Source organism: Giraffa tippelskirchi, chromosome 2, assembly GCF_054371585.1.
Source record: "Giraffa tippelskirchi isolate mGirTip1 chromosome 2, T2T-mGirTip1v1.2.pri, whole genome shotgun sequence".
Lineage (NCBI taxonomy): Eukaryota > Metazoa > Chordata > Mammalia > Artiodactyla > Giraffidae > Giraffa > Giraffa tippelskirchi.
Genome location: NC_137276.1, coordinates 74,505,296 through 74,527,654, shown reverse-complemented (window position 1 = coordinate 74,527,654; position 22,359 = coordinate 74,505,296). Strand labels below are relative to the sequence as shown.

Genomic DNA, 22,359 nt, shown 5'->3' with positions numbered 1-22,359 from the left:
ACTAAAATAAAAAACATAAAGCACCAACCAGAACTAGATCAAAAGATCCCACAACTCAGATTAGCCTTGCCTAATCTATTGAAGAGAATTCATTGAGTGGAGCTGTACAGAAGTACTTACCTCCACCCAGGAAGGATGATAAGAACAAGAGGGTAACTGGAGCAGCAGTTCTAATCCTTCATATCTGATACAAAAGGAAGAAAGGTGAGAGTTCATTATGTTCCAACTGACCAGGTGGAAACTGGAGGCTCCCCAGACAGTTGTCAGCTCAGTCATGAAGTAAAGCAGATCATTTAGTGAAAGAAAGAAAATTCACATTGATCAAGGAGAGAAACAATGTGAAAGAAAATTCGCGTTAATTAAGAAAGAGAAACTCTCTAGCTGTGTTTTTGTTCATTCGAGAGGTGGACCCCATAGAATACTGGGCAAGGGTAATAATCTTGGTAGTGACTAATACCAAGTAAAGCATCTTCAGCTACGGAGGAAGACAGACAGAATGTGTCAGACACAAAAATAGAGCAGCAGAGGCTATAAGAAATGTAGTTTTCAGTTATCAAGGGAAGAGGGAAAGAGGGTGGCTAATGATGGGCATTCCTAGGAAAAAGATTCCTGGTAATAAGAAACAGAACCACAGTCAAATCCAGGTCTATTACAAAATTATATTTAATTACATAACACTTTTTAAATAGCCTCACACTTACAGAGTTTTGGGGCTTCCCCAATGGCTCAGTAGGTAAAGAATTTGCATGCAATGCAGGGGACATGAGCTCAATCCCTGGGTTGGAAAGATCCCCCTGGAGGAGGAAATGGCAACCCACTCCAGAATTCTTCCCTGGAGAATCCTATGGAAAGAGGAGCCTGGCGGGATACAGACCATGGGGTTGCAAAGAGTTGGACATGACTGAGCACATGGCACATTTATAAAGTTTTAGAAATTGCCACTTTTTGACTCAGGAAATCTGAGAGTGAGTTACATCTATACCATTTATTAAACTCCATGATGTGAGCAGTCATTAAGCTTGCTGAGCCTCATTCTTTCCATAAGGAAAACAGATGTAATAGTATCTACACAGTGCCACCTTTAAGAGTTTTAAGAGTAGTCAAGCAAAATTATACTTTGAAACATAAAGCACTATTGGAATGTAAATTGTTAATATCACTCAGCTTTTTACTGATTTTTTATTGGTGAGGATATTACTGTTTTACTAATTGTTAAAGGGAAATGATTGTTCAATATATGAATATATATATATATATATATATATATATATATAAATTCCACACTCATTCTAGCTATATCTCCTGGTCCATCAGAATAAATTTAATCTACTATCCAGTGGCATTTCTTCAATAATGATAGCTATCACAACATTCTCTTAGTTTTCTATTCTGTATATTACAGAGAAAAGTTCAAGGGTTGGTTAATTCAGTTGTTTTATGGTATGGACCTGACAGAAGCAGAGATATTAAGAAGAGGTGGCAAGAATACATAGAAGAACTGTACAAAAAAGATCACGACCCAGATAATCACGATGGTGTGATCACTTACCTAGAGCCAGACATCCTGGAATGTGAAGTCAAGTGGGCCTTAGGAAGCATCACTATGAACAAAGCTAGTGGAGGTGATAGAATTCCAGTTGAGCTATTTCAAATGATAAGAGATGATGCTATGAAAGTGCTGCACTCAATATGCCAGCAAATTTGGAAAATTCAGCAGTGGCCACAGGACTGGAAAAGGTCAGTTTTCATTCCAATCCCAAAGAAAGGCAATGCCAAAGAATGCTCACACTACCGCACAATTGCACTCATCTCACACACTAGTAAAGTAATGCTCAAAATTCTCCAAGCCAGGCTTCAGCAATATGTGAACCGTGAACTTTCAGATGTTCAAGCTGGATTTATAAAAGGCAGAGGAACCAGAGATCAAATTGCCAACATCTGCTGGATTGTTGAAGAAGAAAGAGAGTCCCAGAAAAACATCTATTTCTGCTTTATTGACTATGCCAAAGCCTTTGACTGTGTGGATCACAATAAACTGTGGAAAATTCTGAAAGAGATGGAAGGCACCTGACCTGCCTCTTGATAAAACTGTATGCAGGTCAGGAAGCAATAGTTAGAACTGGACATGCAACAACAGACTGGTTCCAAATAGGAAAAGGAGTATGTCAAAGCTCTATATTGTCACCCTGCTTATTTAACTTATATGCAGAGTACATCGTGAGAAATGCTGGGCTGGAGGAAGCACAAGCTGGAATCAAGATTGCCGGGAGAAATATCAATAACCTCAGATATGCAGATGACACCACCCTTATGGCAGAAAGCAAAGAAGAGCTAAAGAGCCTGTTGATGAAAGTGAAAGAGGAGAGTGAAAAAGTTGGCTTAATGCTCAACATTCAGAAAACTAAGATCATGGCATCTGGTCCTATCACTTCATGGCAAATAGATGGAGAAACAGTGGAAACAGTGGCAGACTTTATTTTGGGGGGCTCCAAAATCACTGAAGATGGTGATTGTAGCCATGAAATTAAGAGTCACTTACTCCTTGGAAGGAAAGTTATGACCAACCTAGATAGCATATTAAAAAGCAGAGACATTACTTTGCCAACAAAGGTCTGTCTAGTCAAGGCTATGGTTTTTCCAGTTGTCATGTGTGGATGTGAGAGTTGGACTATAGAGAAAGTTGAGCACCGAAGAATTGATGCTTTTGAACTGTGGTGTTGGAGAAGACTCTTGAGAGTCCCTTGGAATGCAAGGAGATCCAACCAGTCTATCCTAAAGGAGATCAGCCCTGGGTGTTCATTGGAAGGACTGATGTTGAAGCTGAAACTCCAATACTTTGACCACCTGATACGAAGAGCTGACTCATTTGAAAAGACCTTGATGCTGGGAAAGATTGAGGGCAGGAGGAAAAGGCAATGACAGAGGATGAGATGGTTGGATGGCATCACTGACTCAATGGACCTCAGTTTGGGTAGACTCCAGGAGTTGGTGATGCACAGGGAGGCCTGGCGTGCTGCCCTTCATGGGGTCGCAAAGAGTCGGACATGACTGAATGACTGAACTGAACTGAATGACATCAAGATATGTATTATACCTAGTTCTATTTTTTACTCAAAATATGATAGTTTCCAACTTTGGAAATCCTGGTCCTTTTCTTCCAGATTCCTTTGAGTTGGTAAATATCCTGCTCAAAACTTGGTGCCTATACAGACAGATTTCTGCTCCCTCAGCTAGTACACATCCCTATTCCAATTGTACCTTCTCATTGCCAGCAGAGGCCTATTTTGTTCAGATATTGGAAGGTAATGTGCTCAGGAAAGGTAGCCCCCCAGGTGGAAAGGGGTGAAGTTTGGTCTCATATCTTTTCTAAAGAGTGAGGAGAACTTTTCTAAAACATCTCCTGAAGACTTCCTTTTGTATCTCAGTGGATCCCTTCATGTGGTACAATCTTGACCATTGAGATACATAAGAAAATCTTCAGGAGATCTTTTAGAAAAGTTCTCCTCACTCTTTAGAAAAGATCCGAGACCAGACTTCACACCTCCTGCCTATTGGGATATTGTTTAGGCAAGCTTCAGACAATTTGAGATGATGCTCAGATGAAAGCCAAGATGCCTGTAGAATCACCAACTGAGGGCTCTTTTATCGTGAAGACACTGAATTAATATGTGTTAATTTTCCCCTTTTCCAGATTTTTCATACAGGGCAATCAATTTTAGTTACTTGTTCCTGTTCAGTTGTTCCGTGGTGTCCAACTCTTTGCAACCCCATGGATTTCAGTGTGCCAGGCTTCCCTGTCCTTTACTATCTCCCAGAGTTTACTTAAAAGCTATGACAAACCTAGGCAGTTTATTAAGAGACATCACCTTGCCAACAAAGGTCCGTATAGTCAAAGCTATGGTTTTTCCAGTAATCACATACATATGTGAGTTGTTGTTGTTGTTGTTAAGTTGCTAAGTTGAGTCTGACTCTTTGCAATCCTGTGAACTGCAGCATGCCAAAATTCCCTGTCCTTCACTGTTTCCCTGAGCTTGCTCAAACTCATGTCCATTGAGTCAGTGATGTCGTCCAACCATCCCATCCTCTGTTGTTCCCTTCTCCTCCTGCCCTCAGTCTTTCGCAGCATCAGGGTCTTTTCCAAAAAGCTGGTTCTTTGCATCTGGTGGTCAAAGTATTGGAACTTCAGCTTCAGCACCAGTCCTTCCAATGAATATTCAGGATTGATTTCCTTTAGCATTGACTGGTTTGATCTCCTTGCTGTCCAAGGGACTCTCAAGAGTCTTTCCCAACACCACAGTTTGAAGGCATCGATTCTTCAGCACTCAGCCTTTTTTATGGTCCAACGCTCATATCTATACATGGCTACTGGAAAAACCATACCTGTGACTATATGGACCTTTATTGGCAAAGTGATACCTCTGCTTTTCAATACACTGTCTAGGTTTGTCATGGCTGTTCTTCCAAGGACCAAGCATCTTTTAATTTCATAGCTGCAGCAGTAAATGAACTGAGAACTTCCAGATGTACAAGTTAGATTTAGAAAAGGCAGAGGAACCAGAGATCAAATTGCCAACATACACTGGATCATGGATGTGAGAGTTGGACCATACAGAAGGCTGAGCACCGAAGAATCGATGCTTTTGAACTGTGGTGCTGGAGAAGACTCTTGAGGGTCCCTTGGACAGCAAGGAGATCAAACCAGTCAATACTAAAGGAAATCAACCCTGGGAAGGACTGTTGCTGAAGCTGAAGCTCCAATATTTTGGACACCTGATGTGAGGAGCCGACTCATTGGAAAACACCCTGATGCTGGGCAAGATTGAAGGCAGGAGAAGGGGGCGACAGAGGATGAGATAGTTGGACGGCATCACTGACTCAATGACATGAGTTTGAGCAAGTTCTGGGGGATAGTGAAGGGCAGGGGAGCCTGGATTGCCACAGTCCATAGGGTTACAAGGAGTCAGACCTTAAACCCTATTTAGCACCATCTTTTAAAGCACCTGATCATCCCTTTTGCCCACCTGAGATGATCTGCTGGTTGCCAGCAAACTGATGGTTTTCCACCTCAGGTTTCTTGAACCTCCTCTCTTCCTAAAGATCCAATGCCAGGTGAGATAGCAGAGGAGAAATATATATCCTTCCCCCTAAGCTTCTGTCAATAGGGAACAGGATTCAGTGGAGCTAGGGGGTTAAGTCTCTATGCACTGCTACTGCTACTGCTAAGTCGCTTCAGTCGTGTCTGACTCTGTGTGACCCCATAGACGGCAGCCCAACAGGCTTCCTCATCCCTGGGATTCTCCAGGCAAGAACACTGGAGTGGGTTGCCATTTCCTTCTCCAATGCATGAAAGTGAAAAGTGAAAGTGAAGTCGCTCAGTCGTCTCCGACTCCTAGCGACCCCATGGACTGCAGCCCACCAGGCTCCTCCATCCATGGGGTTTTCCAGGCAAGAGTACTGGAGTGGGGTGCCATTGCCTTCTCTGCTCTATGCACTATGGTGGGTCATTTCTGAAATGCATTCCACACAGTGTCTCAGAGGGCTCCAACAGAGTCCAAGTTGCCCGCAGCAGAAACCCACTTATTAACTCACCTTTTGCTGACTTGTCTACCTTTCTGGTCTCACTTTTCTCACCCCACAAATTTGCCTTCCCTGACTTTAGGATCACCTTCTAAAGAAATCGCATGTCCCTAAGACCTTTTCTAGGGTGTGTTTTCAAGGAATCCAAATGAAGACAAGTTGGGTATTCTGTTACTTGAAGCTGAAAGCTTTCTGGTGCAAATATGATGGAGCATTGCCCTCCAACAGAACTCTCTGTGATGGTGCAAATGTTCCACAGCTGTGCAGTCCAATAGCCACTAGGCACATGTGGCTGATGCACCCAAAGAATTTAATGTTACATCTTTTTTCATTGAAATAGCCACAAGTTGCTTATGCTGTAGATGCAGTTCAGAGAGGGCCATGTGAGTGAAAGAATTGCATCTCTGTTGTTTTGTTTTATTTTGTTTTAATATTTATTCACTTGGCTGTGCTGGGTCTTAGTTGTGGCACTTGGAATCTTCAATCTTTGTTGCTGCATGCAGGATCTTTAGTTGCAGCACCATGTGGGATCTAGTTCCCTGACTAGGGATTGAACCTGGGTCCCCAGCATTGGGAGCACGAAGTCTTAGACACTGAACCATCAGGGAAGTCCCTCCCTATTGTTTTAAACATCAGCATTATATTCCACATCTATATATTTTGCACAATGAAGATTTATACTAGATTAGGCTTTGTGAAGAACACAAAGATGAATAAACAGCTTCTGTCTTCTAGAACTCAATCTAGGCAGGAAAATGCAGATAAAATATAACTATATGTATAAATACATATAAATAAAGCAGGATACATGTTACAAGAGTGGCATAATCAAAGCGCAATGGAAAATAAAGAGATTCACAATTAATTTCTGCTGTTGAAATACAATAATATGTCACTGAGGTAGCATTTGAGCTGAATCTTGAACATGAATACAGTGAGGTTGAGAGTACATAGAGCTTTGAATCTCATATTAACACACTTAGATTTTATTGTTCTATAAATGACAGAATCATAAAAGTGTCTGAGCTTAGATGACAAGGATGGTGTTGTTGGTGACATAATTGGTTACAGGTTACACTTCATGGCAAATAGATGGGGAAACTATGGAAACAGTGACAGACTTTATTTTTGGGGGCTCCAAAATCACTGCAGGTGGTGACTGCAGCCATGAAATTAAAAGACTCTTCTCCTTGGAAGAAAAGTTATGATCAACCTAGACAACATATTAAAAAGCAGAGACATTACTTTGCCAACAAAGGCCCATCTAGTTAAAGCTCTGGTTTGTCCAGTAGTCATGTATGGATGTGAGGGTTGGACTATAAAGAAAGCTGAGCACCGAGGAATTGATGCTTTTGAACTGTGGTGTTGGAGAAGACTCTTGAGAGTCCCTTGGGCTGCAAGGAGATCCAACCAGTCTATCCTAAAGGAGATCAGTCCTGGGTGTTCATTGGAAGGACTGACGCTAAAGCTGAAACTCCAATTCTTTGGCCACTTGATGCGAAGAACTGACTCACTTGAAAAGACCCTGATGCTGGGAAAGATTGAAGGTGGGAGGAGAAGGGGACGACAGAGGATGAGATGGTTGGATGCCATCACCAACTCAATAGATACGAGTTTGAGTAAACTCTGGGAGTTGGTGATGGACAGGAAAACCTGGTGTACTGCATTCTATGGGGTCACAGAGTTGGACAGGACTGAGCAACTGAACTGAACTGAACCAATTAGAGACTTAAAAATTAAGTAGAAATTTATAAAATTAGTCCATGTAACAAATGATATTAATGTGAACTTTGTCCATATCACTGAGAGTAAGAACAAGAGGCAGGTTCAAACATATTGCTCAGGTAGACGTGGTAAGTCCCCACCACAAACTGAAAGTAGATCATGAGAGAATAGTTAGAGATGACCCCTATGTTTTATAAGGGAGAACCAGGTTTGAGGGAGAAAGATAATGAATATATTGGGATGAAAGAGATGTTCAGCAGATGCTTACACAGGCAAATTCTGGGTATTTGTCATCAGCTATGTCAGAATAGCAGACTTTGAGCAGGAAAAAGCAAGACAGGAGGCCCTTTGTAGCCCAAAGAGGATGCAAAGAGTTTGGAAAGAACTAAGCAAATTAAAGGAAATAATTAGTTTTTTTAATTACCACCTTAAGTACTTTAAGCTAAAATTGAGTAAAAGATGGTCGTTTATTCCTATTAAGTTCACTTATTGATTCTGGCACATTTTCCAGTCTACTGAGTTTATTTTTCCTCTAGCAGTCATTGCATAGAAACGTTGCTCAGTTTTTCCTGTTGTCTTATTTTGTATATTTAGCCTGAAAAAGTTATTTAAGGCATAAAATTATTGAATAAAATGGAAAGCTAATCATTTTTCTGAGAAATGAAATAGTACTGTAAAAATTGTGTAGTGGACACTGTGGCGCACCACCCATATCTGCATTCAGGATCAGCACTTACTTCCAGAGGTTGAGTGCTGAGCACTCACAACTCATAGTTGAGTCCTTCCCTAAGAATGGCCTTGGCCTTGGCCGTTAGACCTCCCTCAGCTGTGTCTGTTGACTAGTTGAGGTAACCCCTTTCTTTCAATTCTGGTCAATAGAAGAATCATCCTTGCTCTGTAGCCTCTGATGGGATCAATTGATGCCTCTGTTGCAACTACATCATAGTTGGACTTCTCCTCTGCAGCCTTCACTCTCTCATAGGTTTATTCTTACAGGATTTCTAAAGCCACCTGCAAACAAATCTCCATCGTAATGTCTGTATCCCCAAGGAACCCTACCTAAGATAAATTTCAAATCAAAATCTTAGTCGGTATTTTTTGACTTGACAGAACCATTTTAGACATCATTTAGAGTATCAGGATCTTTTATACATTTGAAAAAGAAGATTAATGAGGATGACTATTTTTAAGTTATGTTATTAATTTAATCAGCATGGCACTGGTATAACAATAAAGAGGGAAATGAATAGAGGAGAATAGATATCTCAAACAGATTCTATTCCATACAAGAATTTATTATATTATAAAGGCCAGTGACATCACAAAGCTATGATGGAGATTAATGACATAACAAATGGAAGAGGAAGGGGAAAATTACTCAATAAATGGTGCTGGAACAACAGGATCAGAAAAATAAATGAATTCTTTTATCATGCATTAAACTAAATCCAAGACGGATTAAAAATATTCAACTTTACTAATAATGAAGGAAGCAAATTTAAATATCAATGAGATACTATCTTTTGCTTGGCATATTGGTAGGGAGTTTATTGATGAGGGCATGGGGATAAAAGAGTACCTTCATAATACTGGTGGAAATTTAAATTGTTATAGCTTTTGAAGGACAATCTGATATTTACTGTGAAATTTTTAATTGCATATTTTTGATTTAATTTACTAAACTTTTTAATTGAAGAATACCATAACATATTAAGAGTAACATATGTGTATATGATAAACTTTAGAGATCTTAAAGTTTGCACAAATTTATATGTTTTTCCACATGTAAAAATATACAATCATGTAACCACCACCCAAATCAAGATATGAGATGTTTTCAGCACTTCAGAAGTTTACCTGATATTCTTTCCTGAATAATTATTTCCCTTCCAATAAATGACTAGGACAGAGCATGTTCTCTTATGGAGCTTATGGCTTACTGGCAGAGGTGAATATTAAGTAAAAATGTACACAAATGAGTATTAATACTTGGTGTCACTATTATATGAAAAAGACAAAAGTGTGAAAAGAGAAATACTATTTAGATTGCGGAAATTGATGGAAGACAAATCAGAAGAAGTGATATTTAACATTAAGAATGAGTAGGAGTTAGCCAGGCAAAGAGGGTGGGAAGGGAAGAGCATCCCAAGGAGGGAAAACAGTATGTGGCTTGAGTTGAAAAAGAGCTTCAGGGACCTGAAAAATAAAAACAGTGTTGCTAAGCAGAAAAGAGGCAATTCTGGAGATTGGAGAAACAGGCAGGAGCCAATCCCAGCAGGGCATTTAAGTTGGTTAAAGATGTATATTTTAACCTTATTGTAATAGAAAACCAATAGATGGCTTTAAAGGAAAGTACCTTTTTAAATGATCACTGTGGGCCAATCTGACATTAATGGATTGTTGGGAAGATAGAGTGGAAGTTGGGAGATGACTTATAAGGCTATTACAAGAGGATGGTGAGTTGGACCAGAAAGCAAAACAAAACGAAATGGAGAATTTAAAATGTATTTGGAAAGTTGCATCTACAGAGCTCAGCAGCTGATAGGATAAGAAGGATGAGGGCAAAGGATATTGTAAATTTATGTAAAAGAAAAGCTTTGAAGGATAAATGTCAGACTGCTGGCAGTTATCTCTGCTTTGGGTTTGGATGAGGAGGGAGAAAGATTTTCATTTTTTTTAATTAATTATTTTTTTTTTATTGAAGGATAATTGCTTTACAGAATTTTGGTGTTTTCTGTCAAACATCAACATGAATCAGCCATAGGCATACATATATACCCTCCCTTTTGAAACTCCCTCCCATCTTTCTCCCCATCCCACCCTTCTAGATTGATACAGGGCTCCTGTTTGAGTTTCCTGAGCCATACAGAAAATTCCTGTTGGCTATCTATTTTGCATATGGTAATGTAAGTTTTCATGTTACTCTTTTGATACATTTCACCCTCTCCTCCCCCCACCCCATGTCCATAAGTCTATTTTCTATGTCTGTTTCTCCACTGCTGCCCTGTAAATAAATTCTTCAGTACCATTTTTTTAGATTCCGTATATATGTGCTAGAATATGGTATTTATCTTTCTCTTTCTGACTCACTTCACTCTATATAATAGGTTCTAGGTTCATCCATCTCATTAGAACGGACTCAAGTGTGTTCCTTTTTATGGCTGAGTAATATTCCATTGTGTATATATACCACACTTCTTTATCCATTCATCTGTTGATGGACATCTAGGTTGCTTCCATATTCTAGGTATTGTAAATTGTGCTGCAATGAACAATGGCATACATGTGTCTCTTTCAATTTTGGTTTCCTCAGGATATATACCTAGAAGTGGGATTGCTGGGTCATATGGTGGTTTTATTCCTAGTTTCTTAAGGAATCTCCATACTGTTTTCCATAGTGGCTGTATCAATTTACAATCCCAACAACAGTGCAAGAGCATTCCCTTTTATCCACATCCTTTCCAGCATTTATTGTTTGTAGACTTTGATGAGGGCCATTCTGACCGGTATGAGGTGATATCTCATTGTAGTTTTGATTTGCATTTCTCTAGTAATGAGCGACATTGAGCATCTTTTCATTTGTTTGTTAGCCATCTGTATGTATGTCTTCTTTGGAGAAATGTCTGTTTAGGTCTTTTCCCCACTTTTTGATTGTATTTTTTGTTTTTCTGAGATTGAGTTGTATTAACTTCTTGTATATTTCGGAAATTAATCCTTTGTCAGCTGTTTCAGTTGCTACTATTTTCTCTTATTCTGAGGGTTGTCTTTTCACATTGCTTATAGTTTCCTTTGCTGTGCAAAAGCTTTTAAGTTCTAATCAGGTCCCACCTGTTTACTTTTGTTTTTATTTCCATTACTCTAGGAGGTGGGTCATAGAGGATCTTGCTTTGATTTTTTGTCATTGAGTGTTCTGCCTATGTTTTCCTCTGAGAGTTTAATAGTTTCTGGTCTTACATTTAGGTCTTTAATCCATTTTGAGTTTATCTTTGTGTATGGTGTAAGGAAGTGTTCTAATTTCATTCTTCTACATGTAGCTATCCAGTTTTCTGAGCACCATTTATTGAAGAGGCTGTCTTTGCCCCATTGTATATTCTTGCATCTGTTGTCAAATATAAGGTAACTATAGGTGCATCGGTTGATTTCTGGGCTTTCAATCTTATCCCGTTGGTCTATATTTCTGTTTTTGTGCCAGTGCTGTACTGTATTGATGACTGTAGCTTTGTAGTATAAACTGAAGTTAGGAAGGTTGATTCCTCTTGCTCCATTCTTCTTTCTCAAGACTGCTTTGATTATTCAGGATCATTTGTGTTTCCATATGAATTATGAATATTTTTTTTCTAATTCTGTGAAAAATTCCATTGGTAATTTGATAGGGATTGCATTAAATCTATAGATTGCATTTGGTAGTATAGTCATTTTCACAATATTTATTCTTCCTATCCAAGAACATGGAGTATCTCTCATCTGTTTATGTCACATTTGATTTCTTTCATTAGTGTCTTACAATTTTCTGTGTACAGTTCTTTTGTATCCTTAGATAAGTTTATTCTTAGATATTTAATTCTTTTTGTTGCAGTGGTGAATGGGATTGATTCTTTAATTGCTCTTTCTGATTTTTCATTGTTAGCATATAGAAATGCAAGTGATTTCTGTGTATTGATTTTGTATCCTGAAACTTTGCTAAATTCACTGATTAGCTCTAGTAATTTTCTGATACTATCTTTAGGGTTTTCTATGTACATAGCATGTCATTTACAAACAGTGAGAGCTTTACTTCTTTTCCAATCTGGATTCCTTTTATTTCTTTCTTCCCTGATTGCTATAGCTAGGACTTCCACAACTATGTTGAATAATAGTGGCAAAAGTGGACACCCTTGTCTTATTCCTGATCTTAGGGGGAATGCTTTCCATTTTTCACCATTGAGAATAAAGTTTGCCATAGGCTTATCATATATGGTCTTTACTATGTTGAGGTAGGTTACTTCTATGCCAATTTTTTAAGAGTTTTAATCATAAATAGGTGCTTAATTTTGTCAATGGCTTTTTCTGCATCTATTGAGATGATCATATGGTTTTTATCTTTCAATTTGTTAGTATGGTGTATCACATTGATTTCTGTATACTGAAGAATCCTTGCATCCCTGGAATAAACCCAACTTGATTATGGGGTATGAACTTTTTGATGTGCTGCTGAATTCTGTTTGCTAAACTTTTGTTGAGGATTTTTGCATCTATGTTCATCAGTGATATTGGCCTGTAGTTTTGCTTTTTTGTGTGTTGTTTTTGTCTGGTTTTGTTTTCAGGGTGATGGTGGCCTCGTAGAATGTGTTTGGAAGTGTTCCTTTCTCTGCAATTTTTTGTAAGAGTTTTAGAAGGATAGGCATTAGCTCTTCTCTAAATGTTTGATAGAATTCTCCCGTGAAGCCATCTGGTCCTGGGATTTTGGTTTTTGGGAGATTTTTTTTTTTATCAAAGCTTCCATATCAGTGCTTGTAATTGGGTTGTTCATAATTTCTATTTCTTCCTGGTTCAGTCTCAGAAGATTGAACTTTTCTAAGAATCTGTCCATTTCTTCCAGGTTATCCATTATATTGCCATATAGTTGTTCACAATAGTCTCCTATAATCCTTTGTATTTCTGCATTGTCTCTTGTAGCCTCTCCTTTTTCATTTCTAATTTTGTTGATTTGATTCTTCTCTCTTTTCTTCTTGATGAGTCTGGCTAAAGGTTTGTCAATTTTGCTTATCTTTTCAAAGAACCAAGTTTTAGTTGTATTAATCTTTACTATTGTTTCTTTAATTTCTTTTTCACTTATTTCTTCTCAGATCTTTATGATTTCTTTTCTTCTACTAATTTTGGGGTTTTTTCCTTCTTGTAAAGTTAGTTTGCCTATTCAATGTTTTTCTTGTTTCTTGTGGTATGACTGTATAGCTATAAACTTCCTTTTTAGAACTGCTTTTGCGGTATCCCATAGATTTTGAGTTGTTGTGTTTTCATTGTCATTTGTTTCTAGAAATCTTTCTGTTTCTTCAGTTACCTGTTGGTTATTTAGAAACATGTTGTTTAATCTCCATGTGTTTGTGTTTCTTACAGTATTTTTCTTTTAATTAATATCTAGTCTCATAACACTGTGGTCGGAGAAGATGCTTGATACAATTTCAATTTTTTTTAATTTACTGAGGTTTGATTTGTGACCCAAGATGGGGTCTATCCTGGAGAATGTTCCACGTGCACTTGAGAAGAAGGTGTATTATTCTGCATTTGGATGGAATGTCCTGAAGATGTCAATGAGATCCATATCATCTAATGTATCATTTAAGACTTGTGTTTCCTTATTAATTTTCTGTTTTGATGATATGTCCATTGGTGTGAGTGGGATGTTAAAGTTTACTATGATTATTGTGTTACTCTCAATTTCTCCTTTTATGTCTGTTAGTGTTTGTCTTATGTATTGAGGTGCTCCTATGTTGGGTGCATAGATATTTACAATTATTCTGTCTTCCTCTTGGATTGATCCCTTGATCATTATGTAGTGTCCTTCCTTATCTCTTGTAACCTTTTTGCAAAGGTTACTAAGGTCTATTTTTTCTATTATAAGGATTGTTATTCCAGCTTTCTTTTCTTCCCATTTGCATGGAATATATTTTTCCATTCTCTCACTTTCAGTCATATGTGTCTTGAGGTCTGAAGTGGGTTTCTTGTAGACAGTATATATATAGGTCTTGTTTTTGTATCCATTCAGTCAGTTTGTGTCATTTGATTGGAGCATTTAATGCATTTACATTTAAAGTAATTATTGATATACATGTTCTTATTGCCATTTTCTTATTTGCTTGGGGTAGATCTTTTTTCTTCTCTTGTGTTTCTTGACTATATAAATCCCTTTTACATTTGTTGTAAAGCTGGCTTGGTGGTACTGAATTCTTTTAACTTTTGCTTGTCTGAAAAGCTTTTTATCTCTGCATCAATTTTGAATGAGATCCTTGCTGGGGACAGTAATCTTGGCTGTAGATTTTTCCCTTTCAATACTTTAAAAATATATCCTGCCATTCCCTTCTGGCCTGCAGAGTTTCTGCTGAAAGATCAGCTGTTAAGCATCTGGGGTTTCCCTTGTATTTTACCTTTGCTTCTCCCTTGCTACTTTTAATATTCTTTCTTTGTGTTTAGTCTTTGTTAGTTGATTAGTATGTGTCTTGGCATATTTCTCCTTGGGTTTATCCTGTATGAGACTCTTTGTGCTTCTTGAACTTGATTGACTATTTCCTTTTCCATGTTGGGGAAATTTTCAACTATAATCTCTTCAAAAACTTTCTGATACCCTTTCTTTTTCTCTTTTTCTTCCTGGACCCCTATATTTTGAATTTTGGTGCATTTGATATTGTCCCAGAGGTCTCTGAGACTATCCTCAGTTCTTTTCATTCTTTTTACTTTATTCTGCTCTTCAAAAGTTATTTCTACCATGTTTTCTTCCAGCTCACTGATTCATTCTTCTGCTTCAGATATTCTGCTAGTGATTCCTTCTAGAGTATTTTTAATTGCAGTAATTGTGTTGTTTGTCTCTGTATGCTTATTCTTTAATTCTTCTAGGTCTTTGTTAATTGATTCTTGCATTTTCTCCATTTTGTTTTCAAGGATTTTGGTCTTCTTACTATCATTATTCGGAATTCTTTTTCTGATAGTTTGCCTACTTCCTCTTCATTTATTTGGACTTCTGTGTTTCTAGTTTGTTCCTTTCTTTGTGCAGTATTTTCATTTTTTTCTTTCATTTTTTTAATTTATTGTGTTTGAGGTCTCCTTTTCCTAGGCTTCAAGGAAAGTTGAATTCTTTTCTTGAAGGTTGGACTCTATCTTCCTTTTGGCTTCTGCCCTCTTAAGGTTGGTCCAGTGGTATGTGTGAGCTTCCTATAGGGTAAGATTTGTGCTGAGTTTTTGTTTGTTTGTTTGTTTTTTATCTGATGGGCAAGGCTGAGTGAGGTGGTAATCCTGTCTTCTGATGATTGGGTTTGTATTTTCATTTGTTGTTTAGATGAGGCATCCTGCACAGGGTGCTACTGGTGGTTGGGTGATGCCAGGTCTTGTATTCAAGTGGTTTCTTTTTTGTGAGTTCTCACTATTTGATACTCCCTATTGTTAGTTCTCTGGTCATCTAGGGTCTTGGAGTCAATGCTCCCACTCCAAAGGCTCAGGGGTTGATCTCTGGTCAGGAAAGAAGATTTGACAAGTGGTTTGTTATGGCATTAAGGGAGAGTAAAACACATATCCAAAAATGAGAAACCAAAGATGAACTCCAGACAAATGGCAGTTAAAAAATCAGGCAAATAATAATTAAAATAATGGAACGTCAGTTCAGTTCAGTTCAGTCATTCAGTTATGTCCAACTCTTTGTGACCCCAAGAACTGCAGCACGCCAGGCTTCCCTGTCCATCACCAACTCCCAGAGCTTCCTCAAACTCATGTCCATCGAGTTGGTGATGCCATCAAACCATCTCATCCTCTGTCATCCCCTTGTCCTCTCGCCTTCAATCTTTCCCAGCATCAGGGTCTTTTCAAATGAGTCAACAAATATGTTGAGAGGGATGGAAAGAAAGGAAGGAAAGAAAGAATAGATGTACAAAGTTACATAGAGGTAGATGAAGAAGATTTATATACATTAACGATTAACGCAAGGGGAAAAGAACAGTAGAAAAGGCAAACAAAGGAATAAATGTAAAAACAAAATAATAGGTTTAAAAAATTAAAATTATATAAAAGAGAAAAGAGAAAAAATTGAAGAAGAAACAAAAAAGGGGGAAAAAAAGGAAAACTCCACAGAACTGCAAAAGCCTAATGTAGAGGCAGCAGTTTATAACAACATAGAAAGTGTGACTGAATATACACATATACATATACACCCATAAGCAAAATCAAAACAGTCCAACAAAATTAAGTACAGTAGATTGACCTGGCAAACAAAGGAAACCACAATTTATGTCTACCAAAACAAAACTAATTAAAGCACAAACTGGAAAACAATACTAAAGCAAGGTGCCAATTGGGGAATAAAACAATGAAAGTAAAACTAAGAAATATGTTGAGAGGAAAGGAGAGAAAGAAAAGATTGAAAGAATAAATATGCAAAGTTAAATAGAGGTAGATAAAAAATATTTATATACGTTAAAGATTAACTGCAAGGGGAAAAGAACAGTAGAGAAAGCAAACAAAGGAATAAATGCAGAATAAATAATAATAGGTTTAAAAAATTAAAATTAAAAAAAGAGAAAAGAAAAGAAAAAGAAAAAGAACAGGAAAACTCCATAGAGCTGCAAATGCCCAATGAAGAGGCAGAGGTTTGTGACAACAAGAAAAAATGTGACTGAGGAAAACCAAAAAAAACAAAAAAAACCCTCAAGATCTTAATTGAATTTCTTAGTGCCAATAAAATTGACAACTACAACAGAGGGAGGAAAAAGGAAAAGAAAAAGAAAAAAATCCAAAGGAATCTATAAAACAAGTCAAAAAATAAGAATAGTAAATATTTTTCTTGAGTCACTGCTGTCAGAGTCGTTTCCTGCGCTGGGAATCACAGTCCACCTTACCTCCCTAGGATGCTCTCCAACACTGTACTTATCTCTGGACCTGCTGTGGGGGCTGCTCAGATTCTAATCTGGTCCTACTCCTGTGGGTTTTTGCAGATTTTCACTTTTTATTTGGTATACTCCAAACTAAAATGGTAGTGGTGGTGCTGGTACTGGTGATGATAGTAGTAGTAGTATTTTAGAGTTATTTAAATGACCTTGCATTATTACCTGTGATTCATTACATTGTTTAATGGAAATAAAATAAACTATAAAGAAAATAGCCATTAACTTGACTTCATAAAATAATTTTTATTCTATAAATGAAAGAAAACAATCTAAATTAAAATGTGAAAATACCCTGGAAGCAATGTGATAAGTATGAAAGTGGGTTGAGATAATTTTTACATAAAACATCAAATAAATTATTCAGGTTTGTATGAGGGTTTCCATACTGACCAGCAATTCACAAAAGAAAAATTAGAAGTATTTTTCCTAGTTTTATTGTGATATAATTGACATATAATGTGTTGATTTGATACATTTATGTATCAAAAATGATTATTACCATAAGATTAGGTAATACCTGCAGCATGTCACATAAATACCATTTTTTTTTGTGATGACATTTAAGATATATTCTCTTAGCAAGTATATTATCAATATTATTAACTATAGTTACTATGCTGTACATTAGATCCTCAGAACTCATTTATCTTATAATTGGACATTTGTACCCTTTCACCAAGATCTTCCCTTTTCCTCCACACTCTAGCCCCTTGTAACTACCCTTTTAGTCTCTATTTCTATGAGCTTTGGTTAAAAATCCACATATATGTGGAATCATACAGTCTTTTTCTTTGAATTTTTCCACTTAGCATGATGCCCTCATGGTCTATTAATGTTGTGGCAAATGTTAGCATGTTCTTTCTCATGGTTGAATAATATTACTTTGTGTGTATAGATATGTGTGTGTGTGTGTTTATATGTATATATTTGACATGGGTTTGATCCCTGAGTTGGGAAGATCCCCTGGAGAAGGAAATGGTAACCCGTTCCAGTATTCTTGCCTGGGAAATCCCATGGACAGAGGAGCCTAGTGAACTATAGTCCATGGAATCGCAAAAGAATTGGACACAACTTAGCGACTAAACAACAACAATAATAATATATATATGTACAACTTCTTTATCAATTTGTCTATCAATCTAGGCTGATAGACACTTAGGTCATTTTTGTATTTTGGCTATTGTGAATAATAGCCAAGTGTGCAACAAACACAGGGGTATAGATAATATTTTTGATATATTGTTCTTATTTCTTTTGGATATATACTCAGAATTTGGATTTCTGAGTCATATGTTAGGTCTTTTTAAAAATTTTGAGGAACTCCCATAGTGTTTTTCTAGTAGCTGCACCAATGTATGTTCCTACCAATGATACAAAAGGGTTTTCTTTTTCCCACATCCTAGGCCATGGTTTTATTTCCACTCTATTACAGCTGTGAAGAGATATCCCATTGTGGTTTTAATTTGAATTTCTCAGATAATTAGTGATGTTGAATGTCTTCATGTACCTGTTTCATGAACCATTTCATGTACCATGGACCCTGATGCTTAGTGATACTGATCACATTTTCATGTATCTGCCATTTGTATGTCTTCTATTCAGTTTCCTCTCTGCCCGTATTAATTCATATTGTTTTTGGGGGGCAGGTTTTTTTGCTTTTTGTTTTGCTGTTGATTTGTATGAGTTCTGTGTGTATTTTGGATATTAACAAAATCAAGAGTGAGGAGTCAGCAGGGAGGTGGAGAAATCAGTGATATGGGTCATTTCAAAGCATCCATGCTGTAAGTTAAATTGTTGTGAGTCTGGCAGTTAGGCAGTATTTTATGTAGCTATTACAGTTTTCTTATTCTTTGACTCGAACTTTTACCTCAGGGACTCTAATGAAATGAGCACAAACATGTAGAGATTTTATGCATTCCACAGCTATTATTCATAATACAACATAGAAGCACTATAACATACAGCAGTAGTAAATGGTATATCCATGATTATCATATAGTCATTTGAATTTATATGGAGAAATGCTCAAGCTGTAATTTTAAAATAAAGCATGTTTTATGTATGCTTGATACCTTGCTCATCTATGACCCTCGCCTTGTAACCGTAGTCCTGCCAGTATCAGCAATCAGATTTGACCTCAGTGTAGCATTTCCACTTCAACCTTGAATAATCTTTGGCAGGCTCATTTACATCCCTGCCTACTTATCTTGTTTCTCAGATCTCCAGCCACTCCATTTAGGATGGTTGGAAATCACTGTTTTAAGGAAACCTGTAATAAAATTGAGGTACATTTGAATGCTGTAGTCAAATTGACTTTATATATATAATAAGGAGCACATTCCAGAGGAAATAAATGATAAAGTTGGAACTGTAAGATAATCTTAAAATCTATGAAAAATAAAAAGAGAGATGCTATAACGGTCAATGAAGATAGATGAGAAAAACAGTCTGCAAGAAGCTTAGCAAAATATAGAGCTGGAAATTTGTACTTGTCAGTATATATAATACTCTGTCCTGTGTCTAACAGGCACTCAAAATCTGTCTGCCAATGACAACGTTTAAGTTAGTTTTGTCTTCAAAAGCAGAGCATTTGAAGGCCCTTACCTACTAACTTACTTGTGGAGAAACTTACCTAGTATGTAACAGTTTACATTCAAAATGGGTATACTCTATTCCTAAAACACCTAGCCTTGAGAGCAGCAGACTGGAAAAACAAACTGAAATGTGAAATGGGATTGGGGGAGAATAATACAAGACCGTCACTCTTCCACTTCTTCAAATACTTCACTTTTTTTACATTAAAACTCTATCATTTTTTGACATTTTTTGTAATTGATATGCGTTAATTTTTATTAAAAATAAATTCATAAAAGCATATTACTACATCCTCCATGATCTTTTATTATGTAGCATATGAGAGGACCCCAGTGGCTCAGTGGTAAAGAACCTGTCTGCCAATGCAGAAGACCCAAGAGACTCAGGTTTCATCCCTGGGTCAGAAATACCCACTGGAATAGGAAATGGCAACCGGCTGCAGTATTTTTGCCAGGAAAATTCTGTGGACAGAGGATCCTGGCAAGCTACAGTCCACGGGGTCGCAAAGAGTCGGACACGACTGAGCACGCAGGCACAAGAGGTATATATGTACCTAGTTTATCTCTATGTTAATCATATGCAAACCCAGGATGAGAAATAACTGCCTGAAGCAAATCCAGAAGAAGAATGATGCTGTTTGTGGTGGAGGTAGCAATTATAGCAGCAGTAATAGTAGTAGAAATAGTAGTAATAGTTGAACCTTACATATGTGCAGTAACAGCCCTTGTGAGTTCTAAATGACCTTCATTATCACCTTTGTTCAATGAAACAGCAGTGTGAAATCATTCCCATTTAACTAAAGGGAAAAATGAGGCTCAATATTTTTGCCTAACAAATGGTATACAACTAACAAATGATAGAACTAATACAAAATTCTGTCATTTGATTCCTAGACCTTTGTTAGTTTCACTGTTTTTCTAGGCATTTTATATTCAACCATCCCAAATCAATATAGACAACAAGTTGGCAAAAATATTTAGGCCAGTGGCATATTATAATTTCAAGTGTTGTATTTCTCAGTATGAAAGATATAATCAAATCATTTTTCATTATTTAATCAATTTATCCTAATCATTGAGCCTAATAATAGCAGCGATGACTCACAGGATCTTCTGATTTTATTTATCTCATTATCAATGACCTTTTTCACAGAGAAAGTAAAACTAGGCAGGTATAAAAATAAAGTTCAATGTGTCCTTGGGACACATTATAATTCTGAAGTAGTTCTGAGTAGGAAATGAAATGATTTACTGTAGTGGCTAAAAATGAAAATTACTTGCAAGGTCATCTGGATTTCAGAAATTAATCTAAAGAATTCTAAGCTTAATATAAACTTTATGTGAGTTATCAACTTATAGTCTTTTGTGCTAACAAATGTCGTCCCTAAACAATATTATTTAGTGACAACTAATAAACCTTACTGAAGTTTTGTTCCTAAGCAAGTCACCTCCTGCTAAAGAAACTGTAAATCTTCACTTTACAGTTTCTGCTGAGACACACACTTCCAGAGTTAAGTTGATGACCATTTTAGAATCGTGAATTTTAGCATCCATGAAGTCTGCCAGTTTGTTATGTTCATCTTGCTGTGAATCACTTCTGAACTGTCATTTCCTCTTACTTTTCCCGTCATTCCTAAAGATTTGCCATAGTCTAATACTCACTGGGGCACTTAACACGCTGTTTTTTCTCTAGCGGCTACATCCTGTTTTCTGTGACATGGGAACTTGTCCACGACTCCATCATGATCACCACCACCAGCACCACCATCAGTCAAGAGACACTTACCCAGCGCTTTCTTTGGAACACAGTCTGGGTAAGACCTTCTTCTTTCCTTATACTGGGTCCAGACCTCTTCTTTGAATGCTCAAATATTTTATTTTTCTTTAAACTATTTCAATAGCAGCTATACATTTCTTTTTTGCATTAATGGACTATACTTTCCAATTAGGTTTTTAGCTCATGAAGATACAGGAAAAGGTGAAACTAAGACTTACTGATGATTTTGAGATGCTAATATTATATACCAAGTATTTTACCAGGACTAAACATTTACCCTGTATGTTTAATTTGAGCAGAAAGATGAGAGTGTGAAGTATCAAGAGAGAATGCCATGAACAAGAATTCTTAAAGTCTGGAACAACTTCCAGCATAAGGCCTAAAAGGCCTTCTAAAAGAAGGGAAAATTTGAGATGCAATAATATCTTCATCTTTAATTCAGATATAAAGCTCTGTCTTGGATAATTGACACCAGTGGTAAAGAATCTGCCTGCCAATGCAGGAGACATGGGTTCAATCCTTGGATCAGGAAGATTCCCCGGAGAATGAAATGACAACCCACTCAAGTATTCTTGCCTGGGAAATTCTATGGTCAAAGGAGCCTGACAAGCTACAGTCCATGGGGTCGCAGAGTCAGACACGACGGAGCACACATGCATGCCTGGTTTGGATAGGATAATTTTTTAATCTAGCATTTTGAGAGGGGATATACCAAGAACACTTCCAAATATTTTACATTCAATGTCTCTTATAAATGTCACAATAACTTTAAAGATAGATACTGTTAGGTATATTTTATAGGTTAGACACAAAGGCTTAAAGAATTTAAATAACTTAGGCAAATCAAATCGCTATTAAGAAACAAGAGCCAAGACTTGGTCACAGATCTTTCTCTAAAGAGAATACCAATCTTTAGTCAAGTGTGGAAAAAGGTACCAGAAGCTTCTACTAGATTCAGTAAAATTTTTTTGATGGGACATATTGCCTAAATCATATTTGAGTTATTTCATTCAGTAAACAGATCTTAACCACCTGTTTTGTACTGGACACTGCATAGGTATTG

At 37.1% G+C, this 22,359-nt stretch overlaps 1 long non-coding RNA gene across 1 annotated transcript in view; it reads left to right on the top strand.

The window, feature by feature from the left end:
• The window catches only part of LOC145537978 (uncharacterized), a 501,457-nt gene that overhangs the window by 437,510 nt on the left and 41,588 nt on the right, over nucleotides 1–22,359 (top strand). Inside the window, exons 8-10 of the long non-coding RNA XR_014076549.1 lie at nucleotides 10,131–10,203; nucleotides 19,836–20,061; nucleotides 21,213–21,333. This is a non-coding gene — a long non-coding RNA (uncharacterized LOC145537978). The remainder of the gene's footprint in view (nucleotides 1–10,130; nucleotides 10,204–19,835; nucleotides 20,062–21,212; nucleotides 21,334–22,359) is intronic.